Raw genomic sequence first — 16,908 nt, 5'->3', positions numbered from 1 at the left:
AGTTATTGAAACTACTCCAACTTAACAACACATTAATATATTAGGTATCATGACGAACTTTAATGTTGTTTAAACATGAAGAATGATATTCCATGTACTACACTGATAACCCTATTATATATTACTTTCCAAGAGGATGCCTGTATTCACTTTAATATTTAATTACTTTTATATCAGCAGGGTCTCAAGTGATCAGAGCTTAACCATTGTTTAGTTAAGGTGCTTGGCAGATTATTTTGGGTTGTAGGTCAGAAACGATCACCAGAAACACTCAGTTTTTTAAAAATTGTTTTGCTTCAGTGGCCAAGTGTGAAATCTGGACAGTTACATTAACACATGCTGGATATACTGATCCTGACATTCACTGGCCCCATAGCCAGCAGTGGAAGTATGATGGAATGGGACATTCCACAACCTGACATACAAGGGGACGGACCCCATCCCAGGATACAGAACTGTGGTAATAAACAGCCAGGTGGTTTGAGCAGTTCAGACAAGGTGATTTTTTTTTCCCCTGGCATTATTCAGTAAGCAATTTTCTTTGTTCTAAAAGGACCAATACACTGCAGCATCAAAGGAAATAACCTTTAAAGAAATTGGCAGGCCAAATTGTCAAGTGTGATACAAAATTTTGCATGCATTTCAATATACTACAGGAGGCTGGAAGGAGAACATTCATTTTACCATTACTTTTCAATGGGGAATAGATTGGGTAAACATTAGGAAAATAAGTCTACTTCATTCTTGAAATGGTAACAAATTTTATAATTTACAAACAGTTTTAAAGGCAGTTAGAATTTTAGTTACTGCAATGATGAAATAATAAGTTATTACTTGTATTATTTGTGATTTTCATGGGATTATAGAATCCCTACAGTGCAGAAAGAGGCCATTTGACCCATTGAACCTGCACTGACAACAATCCCACCAAGGCCCTATGCCCGTAACCCCATGCATTTGCCCTGCTAAACTCCCTGAAACTAAGGAATAATTTAACACGGCTAATTGACATAACCTGCACATCTTTGGACTCTGGGAGGAAACCGGAGCACCCAGGGGAAACCCATGCAGACATGGGAGAATGTACAGGCTCCACACAGGCAGTGACTCAATGCCAGAATTGAACCCAGATCTCTGTCACTGTGAGGCAGCAGTGCCAACCAATGTGCCACTGTGTTACCCATATCTTAATCAGGGACTGTTTACTAATAACCTGTCCAAAGATGTGCAGGTTAGGTGGATTGACCAGGCTAAATTGGCCCATAGTCAGGGGGATTAGCTAGGATAAATGCATGGTGTTATGGTGACCGGGCCTGAGTGGGATTGCAGACTTGATGGGCCAAATGGCCACCTTCTGCACTGTAGGGTTTTCTAATTCTATGAACATGAGAAAGCTCTTTTAAATAAATTAATTTATAATGGGTGCTGAAAAGGGGACATTCAATACCTCTTACCTTCATTATAACAGTTGATCAAAAGTAGACTATTAGCTGTAAAGTGCTTTGGGGCAGTCTGAGTGAAAAGTGCTAGATTTATAGTAAGTTGTTTTTTCATTTTGCTCTGACTGTAAGAATTGCTTCCCTTGGACGTCTTGTGGCAATCATCTGAAATATCTTGTATGCTTGACCAACTGTTAGCTTTGCTGTAGATTGGTTTACTTCTCCTGGAGGATAGAAATGGAATGGTCCGAACTAATTAAGAGTACCTGCAAACTGGAACAGCTTGGTGCCTGATCTCATAAGTTCCACAGTCTGCTAGGATAGAAGTGGTTGGCAGATTTGACTTGTACATAATCTAACAAGCTCTCGCTCAGCAAAGTGAATTGCATATGGCTTCCACATTGTCGTTTCCATTTACTTCTGTGCGCTTGTTCTATTTTTAGACTGATTGTTATAACTTTTGTTTTCCCTGATCCCCTGAGTGAGAAAACACCAGACACTTGATTAAAAGGAAATCCAGCACAGAATTAACTGCCAAGTAACTTATGAGCATGCTAGGTTCAATTAAATTATCATCCCAGCTTGCAAGTGGAATGCGTTTCATTTTTAATGGATTTCTGACAAGGATTCTTCAGATAGGTGTTTGTAGAATGTCATGCAAATGAGACATATTGGGCAGGATTTTAATTTGGAGGGAAGGAAACAAAAGTTAAGATCCTTTGTTTAAGGAAGGATGTATTTGCATTATAAGTAGCACAGTGAAAGTTCACTAGATTAGTTTCTGGGATTAGAGGGTTGTCCTGTGATGAAAAGCTGAGTAAATTGGGTTTATATTTTCTGGAGTTTAGACAAATGGGATGATCTCAATGAAACCTTCAAGATTCTGAAAGGGCTTGGTGGGTGGATTCTGAGAGGCTGTTCTCCCTGGCTGGGAAATCTAGAATACAGGGACATATTGAGAAGGCAGTAATATAGCGGTATTGTCACTGAACTAGAAATCCAGAGACCGAGGATAATGCTCTGGAGACCCAGGGTCAAATCTCATCATGGCAGGTGGTGGAATTTGAATTCAATAAAAACCTGGAATTAAATGTCCAATGATGACTTGAAGCCATTGTCAATTGTCATTAAAAACCCATCTAATTCATTAATGCCCTTTAGGGAATGAAATCTGTTGTTCTTACCTGGTCTGGTCTCCAGATACATGACTCCAGATCCACAGCAAAGTGTGAATGTGACCCTTAAATGCCTTCAGGGATAGGCAATAAATGCTGGCCCAGCCAGCAATGCCCTTATCCTATGAATGAATATATAAACAATTAATAGTCTTTGTTCTGTGCTTCCTGAAGATGTCGTGTGGCTGTGAAATGTGCCATAGAAATGCAAGTATTCCTTTTCTTGTGAGGAGACCAAACTCCACTTTCTCCAGGATGTACATGTATGCCAGTTGTGGTGTGTTATTTCCGTAGCATGTAAACATGCACAGTGGCACAATGGTTACCACTGTTGCTTCACAGCACCAGGGACCCAGATTGGATTCTCATCTTGGGGTCATTGTCTGTGCAGAGTTTCCACGTTCCCCCCCATATCTGTGTGAGTTTCTTCCGGGTTCTCTGTTTTCCTCCCACAGTCCAAAAACATGCTGGTTAGGTGCATTGGCCATGCTAAATTCTCCCTCCAGTGTACCCAGACCGGCGCTGGAGTGTGGTGACTAGGGGGATTTTCACAGTAACTTTATTGCAGTGTGAATTAAAGCCTACTTGTGACACTAATGAATAAATAAACTACATAATGAGCATTTGGGATGAGACATGGGAGTAATTCATGCTGCAGAGCAGGAGGGTTTTTAGCACAATCATGCATTTCCCATTTATCAATCTGGTGGTGACTTCACAGGCACTAGTCTACAGAAGGAGGAGGCAGCGGCAGGCAGAATATCTAATAGTCAGAGGACTGCTGGAGAAGAGGCTTCTGCTAAGTGTGAGTCAAATGATGAGCCTCTGGAAGTGATTATGGAGAAGATACTGGACCATTAGTGCAATGTAGAGGAACTTCAAGAGACTTGTCAATAAAGTCACACACAAGGCAGAGGAGCCCATCTACCGCTCTCTGATGTTATGTATCCAGGATGTGAGCGTACTGAAGTCTCCATGTGGAGGATGGCAGGCACCTTGAAAAATCTGGTTCAGCAGAATGCCCAGTTTCTGCCCAAATATCTCAAAACTAAAAAACAGTTTACAATCACAATGATTGCAAAACTGTCAGTGTTAACTGTCATTACTTTGTGAAACCATCAACAGCTTCTTGCATCTCCACATGTGCAGTTAAACATAAAAATCCAAAAGCTGGAGTCAGCAATTCCCCCACTCCTCCGCAGAATTTACAACTGAAATTCTTGCCGATACCAGTCTAAAAAAAATCACTTGAACTGATGTGAACTTCACTTTTAATCATACAATTAAAAACCTTTGAATAACTTGAATGAGTTATAACTGGATTTTTAACAGCGTACAAACTCATAATTACTGCTGGACCAAAGCTAGCCTTGAAAAAATAATTTTGCATTTGCAGAATATCACTTTTCATTATACTAAAATTCCCTAAGTTTTCAAAATCACCATTTTTGTTTAAGTTTGTTTCACATTTCAACTTCTGCCTCGGTGCTATGGGAATGCCTCAATCTTCATTTCACTCTCTGTAAAATGGTTAAAAATTCAATGCTTTGTTTTTTTTTACTTCCTGTTTATTGTCTGTGCAAATTCTCCAATTTTAAACTGTTTCACCTGCATCACTGTAGCTGGATGTTGGAGATTCCCTGGCACCATAATTAAATTCTCATTAGAAAAGAGGAAATTCTCCTCCCCACCCCGCCCTCCCGGCAGAGATTGTGCCATCTTTATGAGGACCTTTCTTCAAGCTGAGTGTGAGTACCATTACTTTGCCATTGAGTGCAAAATCCAGGTCAATTTTTTTTTGCCTCTGTTGAAGTATCCCTTTATCTTTTCCTGTTCTTCCATCATCACCAATACCAAGTGAAAAGATCTTATCAACATCTTTGTCTCTGAAATTCAAACTATCCATCCTGTTACATCTTCCACTGCTGAATCTCTTCCCTTTCACTCATTCCTGCTCCTGAACTCTGTCTTTTACTCAGACATGGCCTGGTTCATTATCACACTGTTATTTGCCTCCACCTTTCCCCTCATCTCTTTGAACTTGTGTTTTATGACAACCAATTGATTCTTTCTTGATTCCTTTCTGCACTCAACTTCTGTCCATTCAACATATGTGTCTATGGGGCGACATGGTGGCACAGTGGTTAACACTGCTGCCTCACAGTGCCAGGAATGCAGCTTTGATTCCTGGCTTGGGTCACTGCCTGTGTGGAGTCTGCCCATTCTCCTGTGTCTGCATGGGTTTCTTTGGATGCTCTGGTATCCCCTTGCAGTCTGAAAGACATGTTGGTTAGATGCATTGGCCATGCAAAATTCTCCCTCAGTGTACCCGAATAGGCACTGGAATGTGGCGACTAGGGGATTTTCACGGTAACTTCATTGCAGTATTAGTGTAAGCCTACAAGTGACACTAATAAATAAATTTATGCCTCACCTCAGCTGCCATGATTAGAGATTCCTCCTCAGAAATTATTCATTTCCCTTTTCAAAACTGCAGTCATCATGGTTAAAAGAAGCCAACTGTCAGCCTTGCCAGTTACCATTCACCTTTAATCTCCTTTTGCTCTGTAAGGTTGTTTAACATGCTGTCACCTCTCTATGCTTCTCCCTCTCTGGAAGTGCAGCTCTTGACTTCGCTGTTGTTTTTTCATTCAATTATGGGATGTGTGTGTTGATTCTGAAATGATCAGCTAACAATTACCTTGTTGTGGATCTGGCCGGACCAGATGAGGACAACAGATTTCCTTCTCTAAGGAGCATTCGTGAACCAGATAGTTTTTACAATAATTAACAATGGTTTTTCACTAGACTCTTAATTCCTGATATTTTAAAATTGGATTCAAATTTCACTTTCTGCCATGTTGGAATTTGAACCATTGTTCCCCAGAACATTACCCTGGATCTTTGGATTACTAATCCAGTGACAATGCCACTATACAACTGCCTCCTCTAGGGCAGGCCTCTGTCAGCCAGCACTCAATCCAGTCTCATTTGTCACACACTGTCCATCACTCCTCACACCCCCCATCCCATCTTACAATGTTCGCTCAGATGATATTCAACTATTCACTATATTAGTGATAATATTGGCAAAAATCCCAGGAATTGGTAGCATAGAGCTCACTTACTGCACAGTTTTTTTTGGCATTAGAAAACAAATAAAACATAAAGAGTTGTTTAGTACAGTAATGGTGCAAGTGGCGAAGAAACTCTAAGCCATTGTTTAACTTGTGATTATGTCTTAATGATCTTTTGAAACAATTAGGTCTTTCTCATCAAGTTTGTGAATGCTTAATGTTTTGTAAATCCAAGTATCTATAATTGCTGGGAGACTGTGATTGTAAAATTGGCTTCTATCAAACATTGTTTTTAGAATCAGTGAAACTTGCAATATATCACCTGGTTCATGAATGGCAAAAGGACATTATTTGCTTTGAAGGATGCATTAGTTTCAGACAGCACACTACTGGAAATTTAATTAAAACCATTACTCCACTGGTTTTGTGAGATTGCTCAGGTTCTGCAACGGTATGATTGCCCATTCTTTATTTTCATGCCATCTCAATAAACAAACACTTGCAAAATATAAATGTTATATGACATTTACAATTCAGAATTATCAGTTGTGAAAACACTGTTTTGGAATTCTCCTTTGGCAGAGTGAAGATTGTTCACTTACCTCCTTGAAATGTTGATTCCATAGAACCATAGAATCTCTACAGTGCAGAAAGAAGCCACTTGGCCCATTAAGCCTGTGCTGACTTTCCAAAACAGCATCTACCCAGGCCCACACTTCTGCCCTATGCCGTAACTCCGCACACTTACTATAGTAAATCCCTCTAACCTACACAACTTTGGACACTATGGGCCCAATTTGGGCACAAAATCACGTAAAGTCAGACCTTTAACGCAATCTGCACCCGAATCTGAGCAGAGCGCGACTTTACCGACACCCGAATCGTATTAGCATGCATTTAAATCCATTTAATGAACCGCACGCCCAACTCTACTGCCAAATCCCACTTTACCGTCTTCGGATCTGTTCCAGATCTGCGTTGTAAGCAACCTGCAAAATAAAAATCTGAAGCCGATTTTTTTTTAAAATATATTCTGCAGGGGAAACTCTGAAGGCCATCCTCCTCAAATGTCCTTTGCACACCCCCTGCTAACCACCTTGGCAAACGCCCCAGATCAGACCGCACCCCCCCACCTCCTCCCCAGGAGGCAGGCCCCCCTTGGCAGACCCATCTCCCATTGGGAGGCAGGCCCCCCTCCGCAGACACCCCCGGGAGGCAGGCCCCCCTCGGCAGAGCACACCTCCGACCTTCCTCAAATCGCTGCTCTCCCTCTATCATCCTTCCGACCTGCAGTCCTTCGAGAGTCTGCAGCACCTTCTTGGCCTTCCGCTGGCATCCGCCGGAGGAGGGGTGCGGGCTCAGATGGATCTCTCGTTGGTGGGGGGTGGTGGAGGATTGGTTGCGGGGGGGGTGGACTTGGGGGAATCTCGCAAACTGAAAATAATGTAGCATCTTCTTTGTGCTGCCTAATTATCTATGGGAAAGGTAATTAAACTACAGTGTCCTCGTGAGCAATTAGTGACCTGTATGTCCCTGTAGCCATGAGCCAGGTGATCAAATGTTCAGAGTCATGTGGTGAACTTGGAAGATTTATCCCCAGGTGGAACTTGGTTGGAAGTACGATTCAAGGATTTTACTCCTCAAAATTAGAGGAATTCCCTTTGGAAGATAATGTCAAAATTATAATCACAGGAACTAAAAAGCCACAGTCAAAAATTTGGGAAAATATTCCAAAATATGGCTGGGGGGGATATACTCAGCCAAAGTTTAACTCTGACCTTCAATAGTTAAACCCTTGTGCAAAGTTCCATTCAAGACAACTGGAATATTGGTGAAATTTTTAACATTAGAAACAATCAGACTCTTGTTAATAACATTAAAGTGCCCCAGTAGGTCACCTGAAATCCTTTAAAGTTTTGAACACATCAATGGCAAGTTTACTCCTCAAAGTGCTCACCGCTTGCCAAAATTCAAATAGCAGCTTCAATCAGCAAGTCAGTCACATGGGCATTACTATAATGAATGGCTTGTTTGTTTCTAATCTCCCCACACCAAAAGGGCATTGCAGCTTGCAAAATCACAACAGCTTGGATTCAGTAATGATTTCACTTACGGCAATCACCAGTCCATAGAGAATGTGTTCTATTATAGCATACAGTAGAGAATTGTAATGATCCAATGAATACTTTAACAAATTCCTGAATAATGTAAATAGGATTCACATCTTTAACAACAAAGGATAAAGGGTGGTACAGTGGCACAGTGTTTAGCACTGCTGCCTCACAGCGCCAGGGACCCGGGTTCAATTCCAAGCTTGGATCACTATTTGTATGGAGTTTGAACATTCTCCCTGTGGGTTTCCTCTGGGCACTCCGGTTTCTTCCCACAGTCTGAAAAATGTGCTGGTTAGGTGCATTGACCTGAACAGGTGCCAGAGTGTGGTGACTAGGGGAATTTCACAGTGACTTCATTGCTCTATTAATGTAACCTTTAGTTGTGACTAATAAATAAACTTTATCTTTAAATGTTTTGCCACTGTTTAATATCAATTTTAACCAAAGGGTCATGTTAAGTTGTATTATTTTTGATTGTTCCTTCCTGTATTTAGCCAACAATAACATGAAGAATGATACTTGATTGAAAGGCAATTGGCTAAAATTACAGATGTGATATTCCAGACCCAAGTTGGAAATTGCATTTCCAGTATTCAAGTTATCAGCAAAAACCTGACATTTGATAACATTTTCCATTGCTCTGGTTCCAGGTCATTCACTGCTAATTACCAATTGCTATTCAGTTTTAACTCAGTCTTTTTACAGCCATGATTAAAGAGTCTCCATTTCAAACCATGCATTGACTGCTTGCCCTAATGGCTGAACAATCTGCAAAGTGTGTGGTCACCACCACTTACTACATTAATAGACCCATATATATACTAATTCCAAAAAAAAACATTTTACTAAATTATTGCTGTTAATTTAGTGATTGTTCTAATGAACGGGGAATTGTCATGAAGAATTACCATGGCAGCATGGTGGCACAGCCGTTAGCACTGCTGTCTCACAGTGCCAGGGATCTGGGTTTGATTCCGATCATGGGTGACTGTGTAGAGTTTGCAGATTCTCACTGTGTCTGTGTGGGCTTCCCCCGGGTGCTCTGATTTCCTTCTACAGTCCAATGATGTGCAGGTTAGGTGGATTGGCTTGGCTAACTTGCCCCATTACAATCGTAGGAACTAAAAACCCGACAGTCAAAAATTTGTCGGGTTCCAAAATATGGTTGGGGGGGATATATATTTACCAATCGGATCCAGGCCTAATATATATCCGGGTCCAGAATCCCCGTTCCAGCGTGCCCATACGCTTCTTGCCTGCTCCGAGCCGATCCGTGCTGAGGGCAGGGCTTAGTGCTGTTGGAACGATCGGAGCTCTGAACTGTGCATGCGCATTTCGAAAAAAATCTGCCACAGCGCGCCCGGTTGATGTGGAAAAATTACTTCTACCAGGTGCCTCTGGTTCACTTATACGCAAATGTTTTCCTTCATCTAAACTGATATCTGCAGTGTAATGTCACTATTCATTACAAAACCAGATTAAGACCAATATCCATAAGAAACGCAGCTAAATTATAAGAACACATTTGATGGACAAGTCCATTGCTGTTTTTATTTGGTGCCACAATGAGCATGGTCGCTCCACTGATTGCAATACTGGCATCTTCTTGTAAATATCACAAGTGAACATGGTGAACCAGAGACACCTTGTAGAAGTAATTTTTCCTCATCAGGGTAATAAATCAAGGGTGTCTTGATGTGGCTCAAAGAAATGAAAACTTAATTGCCAACAATAAGCAACTATTTATGAAAGAAGGGTCAGACAGAATAAACTATAACTCTACAACACTCCTCCCTGGCTCCAGCTGAGGATCCTCTCTGATCTGGGATATGTGCCCTTACATTGCTCAACTCCCCACCTCAACACTCCATAGGGTTTGGCCCGAACATATGGCCCTCAGAGAACAACCCCTTAAAGGGGCGATACTGCCACACTCCTTCCACCCCTACCATCTGAGTTCACTTTTGGAAGAAACAAAATTAATCATTAATGTAGACAACACATTGCAAAAGACATCAGGAATACTGCAGATCAATTCACCATAAGCTTAGTCGATCCAGAGACTTCCAAATCCTGAACATCTCAATTCTGGTCTAGACTCACTTGGCAACGAAGAATCCGGTTGGACAGATGCAAAAGACAAACTCGTCAATTTGGGATTGAGATCTACCTCGGCAGCTGTTGAATCCTTGGTTATAGGAAGCACTGGTTGCTCTGGTTTCACATTTAAAACAGGGATCCCTGTAACCAATCCTGGTGAATTCAAATTTACTGCAGGAGTCACTTGTTGGTATTTTGAGTGGGATTTTCTAGCTGCACTCGCCTCAAGGTCAGAACCTCTCATTTGAGGTCAATGGACCTTTGCATAGTCTGTGTCTCATCTGCTCCAATTCCTGTGGGAAGCAGGACAGGAATACTCTGCCTTTTGTATCAGACACTGCTCTTCTCCTTTAGTGGTCTACACTTCTCTTAACACAACAATCTTGTATCTCTGCAATATAGGAGACTGGTCTTGTTCCTTCTACAATCTTACCAGCCACCCATGCTGCAGAGTTTCTGAGCATGACTAGATCCTCAACTTGGAAAACTCAGTCACTTACCCTTGAGTTGTGATTTTCTTTCTGGGAGGGTTGCCTAACCTCCATCTTTGCTGCCAAATTAGGGAATATTATACCCAAACATATCTTAAAGCAGCATCCCATTGGTAGCTGAGCTGACATGACACCCATGTTAGAATTTGGCATGGTAGCTGGCTATACAAAGAGGTAGAGACCTATTAATTTGTTTCTTCATTGATGATTTTGAATGTTTGTACAGAACAATACGCTGACCCATTGGAGGCTGGATGGTAAGGTGCTGACCTATTATGGTGTACACCATTTGATTTGACAAATTTTTAAAACTCCTCCGCTGTGAATGATGTGCTCTGACTTACTGTATCACCATCCTTGCATCACCATCTTTTTAACTCTCACTAACACCAAGTCTCTCTCTATCCACGTCCTTATTGTTTAAGCTGAGACTGGAAAAGTCTCTATCAGGTACAGCTCCAATACTATTCCTGTGGGACTGGCAAAGGAAACCTGCTGGGTGCACCTGCATTAGATATTTGTGTCCCAAGACAATACTAAAAAATATGACTGTATACTGCAAACTAAAGAGCCCATCTCTTGCTGAATCTATTGGCAGCCCTGTCTTATCTTCTCTGATTACATCCAACAATGGCTTATGGTCTGAAACAATTGTGAAATGCTATCCATAAATGTACCAATGATATTTTTGACTGAAGTTTTCTTTATCTATCTGGGAATGCTTTATTCCTGCATCTGACAAGATTGTCACCCTTTGCCTTTCCTCCCCATCAGACATCCTGTGAAAATGAAAATTGCTGCCATTCCATATGGTGAAGTATAGCAGGTTACCCCCAACGGCTTGGTTAGATTAAAATGCACCAACAATGCCAATAACTGCAAGTCTGCTTAATTTTTGTGAATGTTTATTTTTGTTCTTCTCCCCACCTCCGACATTAGTGCTTCTTGTAACAACTGGGAGAATGGGGTTAAGATTGTAGACACATTTTGCAAAAATCTACTATAATAATTCACCTTTCTGAGGAATGATTTTAACTATATAATACATGTTTTCATTGTGGAACATCTTTAATGCGTTAAATTTGTCTCCCAGAGGATTTAAACCTTTTACATCTATTCTAAAACCCAAATACGTATCTTCATCTGCCTGAAGAGTACATCTGTCCCATTTCAACCTAACAGCTGTTTCTTTAATTCATCTCAAAACTTCTTCCAAGTTTGATATGTGTTCTTCAGATGAGACTTTTGTAATTAGAACATCGTCTGGATAAACCACTGCATTCGGGATGCCTTGGAATAGATTTTCCATCATACATTGGAGCATGGCACAGGCTGATGAGACTCCAAAAGGTGAATGTGTGTACTGGTATAAACCTTGGGGTGCTGATAGTAACCAACCTCTGAGTCTTCATCCAATTCCAGCTGCTGATAAGCATGACTGAGGTGTAACTGGTGTATTTTAAACCTCTGGCTAGTTTGGCACAGAGGTTTTCAACTCTAGGAATGGGGTATCTGTCTACTTGAACTCCTCTATTAACTGTCAATTCATAATCCTCACAAATTCTTACAGTCTGATCCAGTTTTAGGGTAGGGACTATGGGTGCAGCCCATTCAGAGAACTGAACAGTCTTTATGATACCTGAATCTTTTGAGTATAACTTCAACCTTGTGATAAAGTGCAAAGGGCGTTGGGCAGACACAGAAAAAAGCCTTGCTTCCGGCTTCAGATCAATTTTGCCTTTAGTTCCCTTTATACATCCTAGCTTGTTCTGGAGGACCTTGGAATATTTACACAGCAGCTGCTGAAAACCTCCATCCTGCAGGTTTACTCTTTCCAACCAATTTTATTTTAACTGCTTGAGCTAATCACGGCCCATGTGACCTTTAATTACCAATACAGGTAACTGTGCTGTCTGACCCTTACAGGATATTGTAACTGTTGCTGCTCCTAAAGTCTACAATGTCTCTCCTGTCTATGTAGACAATATGGCTCCTGGCTCAATCAATCTCAATGACTGGGGGTCTATTCGAGGTAACAAAATGCCTGCTCCCCTATAACTGTAGCTGCAAACCCTATATCAGCTTCCATTTCAAGAGATCTGCCATTTACCATCAAGGCTATTTCTCTGGGGGCACATCATTTTGTTGGAACTGGCTAATCGTAAACAATTTGGGTGCCTAATTTGGCTCTCATCCAGTTTTATTATAAAGGAGTTATCCTAACCATTGTGGTTTTTTTTTTGCATTTTCTGTCCTGACTGCTTCACTCTGCATCACGCTTGTAAATGATCCTCTCTACTGCACCTGAAACAAACACAACCTCCCATTTTCGAGCTTCTTGGATGCATTCTCCCCCGCATCGAAACCCAGAATCCACTCTCAGTGCTGTTATCCCTTTGATCAGACTGTACTGCACCCTCATTCGGGCTGTTCTTCACAGCAGTCATTTCTCGTCACAAATGGTTCACCTTGTTAGACACATCTTGCAACTCCTTTACACCCTTCTCAACGCATTAGATCGCCTGGGCCAACTTCACAGCTTTTTCTGCGGAGATTTTGGAATCAGACAGTAACAACCTCTATATGATGAGGCTGTTTAAACTGCAGACCAAACAGTCTCTGAAACATTTCTCCTAAAGCTGGGCCAAATTTACAGTGTCCTGTTAACTCTATCAATCTGGCCATAAAGCCTGAGACTGTCACCCCTGGTTTCGGACTGCTGAATGAAATTTGTATCTCAACACAATGATTGAGGGTCGGGGGTTCACATGATTTTTGATCACTTTGACTATCTGGTCAAAAGACATGAGTCTGTAGTGTCAGACGATGCTAAACTTCTTACTGAGCTGTAAGTCTGTGGGCCTCGCTATGAGCGGAATAATCTTCCACTATTTTCAGTTGTTATTTCCACTTGCTACAAAGAAGAAACATTGCCTTTCAAGAGACTGCTCCCTGTTTTCCACTTCAGGATCAAATGGTTCATTTTTTCCAATCAAAAGACATTTTAATTTGCGTATGTACCTTTGTATTTTCAATATACAAGTCACCTCCCCATCTAGGTGCTCACTATAGCTGCTGATGACTTTGAAAGTTTTTCCTCATCGCCAGTGTAATAAATTGAGGGTGACTCGATATGGCTCAAAGTAAAAAAGGATTTATTGCCAATGATAAATAAGAATTTATAATAAAGGGATCAGATAGAATAAACGAGACAACATTCCTCCCTGACTTTACGTAGTCTTACACTCGATTGGCTCAATTTCCCACTTCAACGCTCCATAAATTCCGGCCCAGTCATGTGGCCCGTATGGAATCCCTTAAAAGGACCATGCTACCGCAGTTGAGCTTTTTTTAAAAAGATTAATTTCCTAATAGATGACACCAAACATAATCACAAATCAATGATGTAGCTCTTACAGCCTTCTTAAATGTACAATATAATTCTTTGCTTGCGCTCTGACCGAGAGGTCCTGTGAATCTGCTATTCCCAAAGTGCACAAGGTGTACAAAGTAGTAGATCCAACTTTGGTTTTCCGTGCAGTTAACTTTAGTTTCCCTTCTGAAGTTAAAACTTAGAGTAGATGCCATTCTCCTTCCTTATATCATGCATGCATCAGCTGATCTTCTGTCCTCTGATCTTGTCTTCCAGCAACATTATTTTAGATGGTCTCCTGGCTTTTCTTGCTTTTAATATGTATTTTACCAAGTTCTGGCCAGGAGCTATTCAAAGGCAATTTACTGGAGATGTTTTTTCCATTTCTCACTTTTTAAATCCAACTTTCTTGATCCAACAGCAGAAGTGGTCCTGCTGCCATTTTAAAAATTATATCATATAATTCCAAAAGTACAGCAAAAGGCTGTTCAGCCCATCCAGCCTGCACTGACAACAATCCCACTCAGAGCCTATCCCCATAGCCGCATGCATTTGCCCTTCTAACCTCCCTGATACTAAAGGGCAATTGAGCATAGTCAATCAACCTAATCTACATGCTTTGGACTGTGGGAGGAAACTGGAGTACCCAGAGGAAACCCATGCAGACATGGGGAGAACATGCAAACTCCACACAGGCTGGAATTGAACCCAGGTCCCTGGCGCTGTGAGGCAGCAGTGCTAACCTCTATGTCAACATGCTGTCCAATATCCTTCTGGTTGAGATAATTATTTTGTCCCGCTTGTCAGCTCTTTAGCTGGAGTTGATTATAGAGTATACAGGGGATCCAATTTATTCATTTAGCGGAACATCTGCCATTATTATTACCACTGATCTATTCAAACAAGATTGTCTGTTTAATTAGCTTGCCTTCAAGAGAAATACACAGTCTCTTCCCTTTGCAGCTTTTTATTGTCCTTGTCTTCTTAAGGTGGGAGGGGTGTGTTTGTTCAATATTACACACAACTGTAGTGATGTGAATCTTGTTGTCACTCTTAACTTTTCTGAGCCACAAACTTTAAATCAAGTATCTCACACGCCATTTGTTTGAAACTTTTCATTAAGATGGTTTTGGACCCTAAGTAAATGGGAATGTGATTATGTTTCATTGTCAATATTCATTCTGGGGATTTGCTTACTTACCTTATGTTCCTATTTTAAACTTCAGCGTGAGAAATTGTCTTCCATCAGCAAAGCTAACCGCACAAGTTTTCTACTGTCGTCTCTTCAATTCAAATCAGTCAGCATGCTTTGCCTGCAGCTGTTGATCTCATTTTGAACTCATTTAAATCCCATTAACATATCATTACAATATCCTAGTCTCAATTAATGAGGGGCAGAAATGCATTCTGGTTGGTTATAAAAGCCCTTGTCAATTATAGAACTGGGGGCCAATTAAATATCTATACCACCTGCAGATAATTTACTTAAGTGCTTTGCAAATTGTTAGAGCAAGTGCATTATTCTGGTACAGAAAACATGAACTCTTGTCCTGTCCCCAAATGCAAGATGGCTGCCAACTTTCAGGGTCACCCATGACTGTGGATTCATACATAACCATAACAAGTGACAGCTGAAGTGAAATGAGTTGCAGATTTCTATCTGTCAAGAAACAAATCAAGCAATATTGCAAAGAAGTGCAGGGCTTGATTAGAATAGTCACTCAGTGTGTTCTGCAGACTGCATAATAATGTAACAAAAATAGTACTGATAATGGAAAAAAGGGACATTCCCTAAATTGTTTCTCAACAAGATACATTGGATGACATCAGTGTTAAGTAGACCTAAGCTGAATAGCAGTTACCAAACAATGAATGCTGAGATGTTTGTCATTTTAGACTTATCAATTTAGCCACACCTGACTTTCTATTAAATGATAGAAAATTAACTGAGATAACGGAACAAATTAACTTCTTTGTATCTCTGCAATGCATATTACACAGTGCACAATCAGAACTGGCATTTCTAAATCACCAACCTATGTGAAATGCACATTCTTGATGTAGCAAGTGGGATATTTGGACGATTCTCTTTTACCTATATCACTGCTTTCGATTTGGATAAATTGGTGACTGGCATTTTTCCTTTTCCTCTTCAGCCTTTTTGCTGGAAAGGGCTCCTGCTGGATGAAATTTATTACTACATATTAACAAGCAATAATATTAAGCAACCCCCCAAAATGGTATCTGGATCGCAATGTGAGAGTCACCCACGCTTGTTTGATGTAATGCAGGCAATATGTTGATTTTCTTACTACGTGCTTATTATCATGATTTGTGCGCACAGCCAGGACTCCCACCCACTGTACATTGGCTGCAAGTATCAGCAGGGGTTTTGATATTGTGTGTGGCTCACTCCTTAAAGGGGAGGTGAATTGGGGCTGGGATCATTGCAAGCCTGATCTGGGTGAGAATGAGGAATAGTGGACCATGGGAGAGAACAAGCATTTCTGGATGCTGCACTGGAGGTGTTGATTGAATAGATGGAAATAAAGTGAAATGTCCTGAATTGTCAGTAGTCTGGAAGCCCTCCAGGCACATCTTCAAAAGGCTGTGGCAAGAGATAGTACAAGAAGTAAATATCAGGAGTATAGCTCCAAGAACACGGATATGATGCAGGAAGTTTAATGATCTTATGCAAATGGTCAAGGTCAGTGAATATATCTTCAAATGTCATATCACAGCAATTGCAATGCTAGCCTCAACCACATTCATCACATCCCAATCACTTACCTGCCAAAAATCTTAATTAATTAATTAAGATTGTACCCTAACATTCATGTGCTTCATCTTGCCTTTGCACATTCAGCATTGTTGAAAGTCTCAAAGTTATACCTCACTGTGTAGACACAATGGCAGCTATCAAACAATCACAGCGACGTCGCCCAAACACAATGTATGACACTCTCAAACGCACAGCTTTCTCTCTCTCTCTGGGCAAGGGAAGGTGGCACACCCAAGCAAACAGCTGAAAATAACTGGAAGGTGAGAGGCACCACTGCCTTCTCTAACTTCTTCACAGCGCCAGGGATCCAAGTTCAATTTCTGCCTTGGATGACGATCTGTGTGGAGTTTGCACGTT

The sequence above is a fragment of the Carcharhinus amblyrhynchos genome, chromosome 3 (assembly GCF_965287045.1).
Source record: "Carcharhinus amblyrhynchos chromosome 3, sCarAmb.v2.hapA, whole genome shotgun sequence".
Taxonomy (NCBI): domain Eukaryota; kingdom Metazoa; phylum Chordata; class Chondrichthyes; order Carcharhiniformes; family Carcharhinidae; genus Carcharhinus; species Carcharhinus amblyrhynchos.
This window is presented reverse-complemented; position numbering follows the sequence as displayed.